Source organism: Stenella coeruleoalba, assembly GCF_951394435.1.
Source record: "Stenella coeruleoalba genome assembly, chromosome: 4".
In the NCBI taxonomy this organism is placed as follows: Eukaryota; Metazoa; Chordata; class Mammalia; order Artiodactyla; family Delphinidae; genus Stenella; species Stenella coeruleoalba.
The window spans coordinates 18,138,889-18,144,888 of NC_137149.1; positions in this window are offsets into that span (position 1 = coordinate 18,138,889).

The window sequence follows — 6,000 nt, forward strand, 5'->3', positions numbered from 1 at the left end:
CTATGTTTTTTAGCTGGCTCAAAAATACCTTTTTATGAACAAAGATAGCGTTTAAACACATTAAAGTAAACCCCTGGTACTACAATTATCTTCGTAAGATTAAACTAGATTTTTTCGGCGGGGGGGGGGGTGTACACGGGCCTCTCACTGTTGTGGCCTCTCCCACTGCGGAGCACAGGCTCCGGACGCGCAGGCTCAGTGGCCATGACTCACGGGCCCAGCCGCTCTGCGGCATGTGGGATCTTCCCGGACCGGGGCACGAACCCGTGTCCCCTGCATCGGCAGGCGGACTCTCAACCACTGCACCGCCAGGGAAGCCCTAAACCAGATTTTTAAAAAATCAGATGGCAGCTATTGAATTCTGTGAAAAAAATACCTGGAAAATTAAAAACAGAGTCACCACCAAAAAAGAGAATCCTGATTGCCCCTTAGGTTTTCACTCACCATACCCAGAAAAATGAATACCTAGCAATGAATATGAAAATAAAACTTTAAAAGTAGCAAAGCTCATTTAAAAGTGGAAGATAAAGCTCCCAAAAGAGTAAATGGATAATTTTGAGCCATTATATGTAAATTAACTTTCATACTGTTTGGTAGTTTTTAAAGTGAACCTTTATCTTAGCTAATAGTAGTTGCTAGGAGATAAGCCCTACCCTGTGGTTGATGTGAGCCCACTGTTTTTTTGCCCTGGACCTCTATCAGAGGTAGTCCACTGCTGGATGATGCAGTTTAAAGATTAAACAAAAGCAACAGCAGAACACCCAGCAGGCAAAGGACAGATGCCCCTTCTGAGTCTGCCCATGTGCTAGGATATGACTTCAAGGCCTCTTGCTGATAAGATTAATGCCTAGGAAAAAGCTGAGCTTTTTAAGGTTTAGAAAGAAACTGTAGTTTCTGGAAAGGGAGCTTGTGAAAGGAGAGGTCAAAGAAATCAGAAACAAAAATACTTAGTTCTTTTATTATGGTACAAAAATAGTGCCTTCAAATATCATGTTGCACTATGTTGTACAAATGTTTTGCACATGCTGTGTAAAAATCCAGAGGATGCAATTACAAAATGTCAGCAACATGTGTTAAGATAATATTTAAAATCTATCAATCATGTATGGATGTCAGAAAACAATATGCTCTGGGATCTGTTGAACAAAAGGAAACTAATGCAAAAAACTGGATAAGGTCTTCCAGAAATTCTACACAAATAGGACAGACCTCCATAAAAACTCTGTCTTATATTGTGGTCTCAATTGAATGAGAAAAAAAATTAAAGTAACTTACTTTCTGATAGGGAAGTGTTAGGAGGTCTCTGGAAAAACAAGTTTTTACAAAGTAGGGGGAAAAGACTGGGCTAAACCATGTATGGAAAATTAGACCAAGATGGAGACTGAGCACAAGCCTCTGCCTTCCCTATCTAAAGCCCTCTGAAAGGATAGGAGAGATCGTATGGGAGGGAATAACTCCTGAAGAATATTAGAAAACAAGAAAGGGTACAATTGGTAGAATACCAAATGCTGGCAAGGATGCAGAGCAATAGGAATTCTAATTTATTGCTGGTGGGAATGCAAAAATGATATACTATTTTGGAAAAGTTTGGTAGTTCCTTATAAAGTTAACTATACACTTATTGCTATGGACTGAATGTTTGTGTGCCCCCAAAATTCATATGTTGAAGCCTAATCTCCAACATGATGACAATTGGAGGTAGGGTCATTGGGAGGTGATTAGGTCATAAGGGTGGAGTCTTCGTGAATGGGATTAGTGCCCTAATAAAAGAGACTCCAGAGAGCTCCCTCACCCCTCTCACCATGTGAGGACACAATGAGAAGACAGCCTTCTATGTACCAGGAAGAAGGTGCTCACTAGACACTGATTCTGCCAGCACCTTGATCTTGGACTTCCCAGCCTCCAGAACTGTAAGAAATAAACTTCTGTTGTTATAATGTACCTAGTCTATAGTATTTGGTTATACCAGCCCAAATGGACTAAGACAATATGTTTATTTTTCCATATTTCATGACAGAAAAGCCAAGAATCTCAGAAAAACTGTTGTTCATCTGTTTAGCAAACTCACATCCCACACTCTACTACCACTGCACAAGGGCACTTTTATTATAACATATTAGTATTGCCTGTTTATAACTGTCTATTTCTCTTTATTGAAGCATCAACTCTGTGAGGTAAAAAATTGTAGTTATCTTGTTCAATGCTGTAATCCCCAGAACTCTAGCAAAAACCTGATAAATCTGTCGAATTGAATGACTTAATTCCAACTTAAGTGATGAAGTAAGTGCCATATCTGAAAGAGTGGCTATAGCATCAGTACATCGCATATCTATCTTGCCTCTACTCACCGTCGTAACCTAAGTGAACATTTTACAAATGAGCTCATCACTTAAATGTAGTGATTCAGTACTAGGAGTAATGGCAGTGTACCAAACTAATCTACACATTCATATTAATTCTGGAATAGCTTTCCAACGGAAACCTGGAAAGAATAGAATTGTATATACTCTGTATTTTCCCAGTATTCTTTGATCTGGCAATATGGAAAACCCAAGACTCAGTTAAGCAATTGCTGAGCATCAAACTTTATGAAGCTTTTAAAAATATCTATTTCGGTTGGAACATTAAAAAAAAAAACTACAGGTAGGGGCTTCCCTGGTGGTACAGTGATTAAGAATCCGCCTGCCAATGCAGGGGACATGGGTTTGAGCCCTGGTCTGGGAAGATTCCACATGCCACAGAGCAACTAAACCCGTGTGCCACAACTACTGAGCCTGCGCTCTAGAGCCCACGAGCCGCAACTACTGAAGCCCACGCGCCTAGACCCCGTGCTCAGCAACAAGAGAAGCCACCGCAATGAGAAGTCCATGCACTGCAATGAAGAGTAGCCCCCACTCGCCGCAACTAGAGAAAGCCCGTGCGCAGCAATGAAGACCCAGTGCAGCCAAAAATAAATAATTAATTTAAAAACTACAGGTAAAGTCAACTTTTGAAAAAGGCACAGTTGTATTAGAATGCAAGGATATCTTGCACTTGTTATTAAAAAGTCTTGAAATTGAATTTCTTTTTCAGTAATAGAAGACTATTTGGAAACTGGAGATTCAAGGGGATCAGGAACAAAAATTCTGGACCCAACGCAGCCACAGAAAAAAATGGTGAAGTACTTACCACTTGACTGCTACATGATGATAATCCAGGTGGAATCATTTAATGGTCCCCCTCTAGTCTCCAAATGATAAGGGGCAGCATTTAAAAACCTTATGCTTATCTTTGTTATAAATTATCCAATCTTCACTAATTGCCTCAAAAAAGGAGGTTATGCATAAAAAATAAAGTGCCTTTTCTGTAGGTGGGGCAGTGGGTTCTTATCCCTTTTTTGGGACCAATTCGTTAATAATCTGAAAAAGCCCTGGACTCTTCCCCAAGAAAAAAACACAAACACACACACGTACACAATTTTGCATACTATTTCCAAAGTTTTGTTGGTCCCTGAAGGCTCTCCATGGATGACTGTTCATCTGCTCCTTAAATTCATGGTTTTAAAATTATTCTGGGGGTGTTCTGGGAGGGGAAGAAAGGAAAAGCTAAGGAGGTGGGGAGGAAGAAAGGCCACCCACCACCCCTCTCTCTTCAGTTGAAGTGGCTACCTATTATCTCTTTTATCAATATATACCAACTTAGGTAACATTATTTGGTCGAAAAAGAGTTCTACTAGAAAATACATTTGGCAACCTGGGAACTAGACTAGGGAATCCAAACCTGGCTTATCACAAGAATTACCTGGGGAGGTTTGTTTTAAAATTATACTTCACTAGATCTCATACCATAGCATATATTGGTTGTTTTCTGTGTATTGGTCGTATTCAATTAGATTGAAGGATCCTTTAGAGCAGTGTCCATTTATCCAGTTGATAATACTTTGAGGACTAACAACGTTCTCTGGGGTCTCTTTTATAAGGGTATTGATCCCATTCAGAAGAGCTTCACCCTCATGATGTAATCGTCTCCCCAAAGTCCTACCTCCAAATACCATCACACTGGGCATTAGGATTTAACAGAGGAATTTGGAGGCATCACAAACATTTCTAAGGAAAAGTAGCAACGGCCACTCTCTTGGAAGTCTGTGGCTAAAATAATCAAAGGTAGATCTTAAACGCATGCATTAGGCACAGGCTTTGGAGTCAGGTAACCAGAGTCCAAATCCTAGTTCCCCAAGCCTTAGCCATGGGAACCTGGGTTAGTTACTTCACTTCCCTCTGCCTGGGTTTCCTCATCGATAAAAGAGGATAATAATGGCACCTAGCTCATACAATTGTTGAGAAGATCAAATAAATTAATTCACGTAAAGTTATTAGAACAGTTCCCAGCTACCCCAGTGTATAGTAAGCACTCAATAAATTTGAGCTCAGAATATAATGAAGGGATATGAAAAGAGAGATCTATCCTTTGGAGAAACTTATGATACAGTGAGAAAAATGAATCACAAAAAGGTAAATTATCTGGGAATGAGTATTAATACACATAAGAATAAACATATAGCTTCCAAACTGAAAATTCAGGAAATGGAGATTATAGAGAAAGGCAAGTAACCTTTCACGGAGGAAAAGTCAATCACATAATAAGCAGTTCAAATGCCATATTTGGTAATAAGAACTGAAATGACAAGGACCCCAGCCTAGGGGTCCACTACTTTGTGACCTGGGCTCCTATATGGAACAGGTCTAGTCTTTCTGAGTTTCACAGAAGAATAAATCCCAGAAGAGAAAGAAAACTTTCACCTCTTAAGGGTGGCAATATCTGAAATACAGAGCTAGTAGGCTACTAGTGCTGAAACTGTGATGGTGCCCCCTACCCTTAAAGAATCTTTTTCTTCCTGTAATTAAGAGGAGAAAAGAAGACACCAAACTGGAAGCAATATATGTGTCTCATTCAACACCATGACCTAGGAAGCTGGCCCACGGCTCCTCTCCCAGCATGTACTTGCTACCTCAGCCCAGTTAACAGTCATTCATTTCTCCACAGACTCAGTATTTCAATTTGCTTCTCTAAGAGAATTTAGTGCATTCCAATTCCTTATTATGGATGTGCACAGGTTGGGCTTACAAAACATTTTTGCTGAATTGCCCAATTATTTCAAATTATTGTATTCCATCTTTTGAAACTGTCATACTTTATAACTTTAATTTGTCACATGGTAGAACTTCCTCTCTAGGAATCTTAAGTTATCAGTGGTTTATGCAGGTTTCTGAAGTGTCTTGTTTTCTGTAATACGTTCCTTTGTTGCCTTTTTTTAAAAGTCATAAAATAATTATAAGTAATTATTGCACAAGAGCAATACACAATGCCAAATATGTTTTTTATTCCCCAAGGAGCAGGAGAGAGTCAATCATTTTTCTTTACTTACCACACTAATAAACACTTCATTTCCGTAGCCACCATCACTAAATTCTAACTCCGAGTGACTGACTGAGCCTAAAGCTTGACTCTCCCTTAAATGTCCCTTTCTCAATTGAGAAGACAAAACAATTTTGCCAACATGCAAAGTGCTAGGCTAGCTGTGATTAGGAAGAAGGAAAATATTTTCTTTAAGAAACACCTGTGAGCCCTTAAAAGTGAAGAGCTTAATTACTCATTTGCCTTATTCAATCCTCTATTTTCACTTTTACCCTTCTTTTTGGGGGGCAGGCAGGAGGGAGGTTGTATATTTCTTTGGTTCATCAGTACTGAGGTTTTAATACTGTTAAAAGTTTAAAAAAGCTACTGTGCTTCTGAAGCTTCTGGTGAGGGGCTTTTTGTCCCTAGAGTTTCTAAACTTAGGGCAAATGGTTTTCTCCAACTCTGCTTAACTCAAACATGAAACAGGAAGCTGTGATGTCGTGTCTAGTAAACCATCAAAAGCACTCTTTAAAATAGAGAAATTAAGTGAGCTCATTGCTGCTTTCAAATACCTTAGTTTTGGGCAGAACACTTACCTACCTAGGAGTCATTGTAAATGGTTAA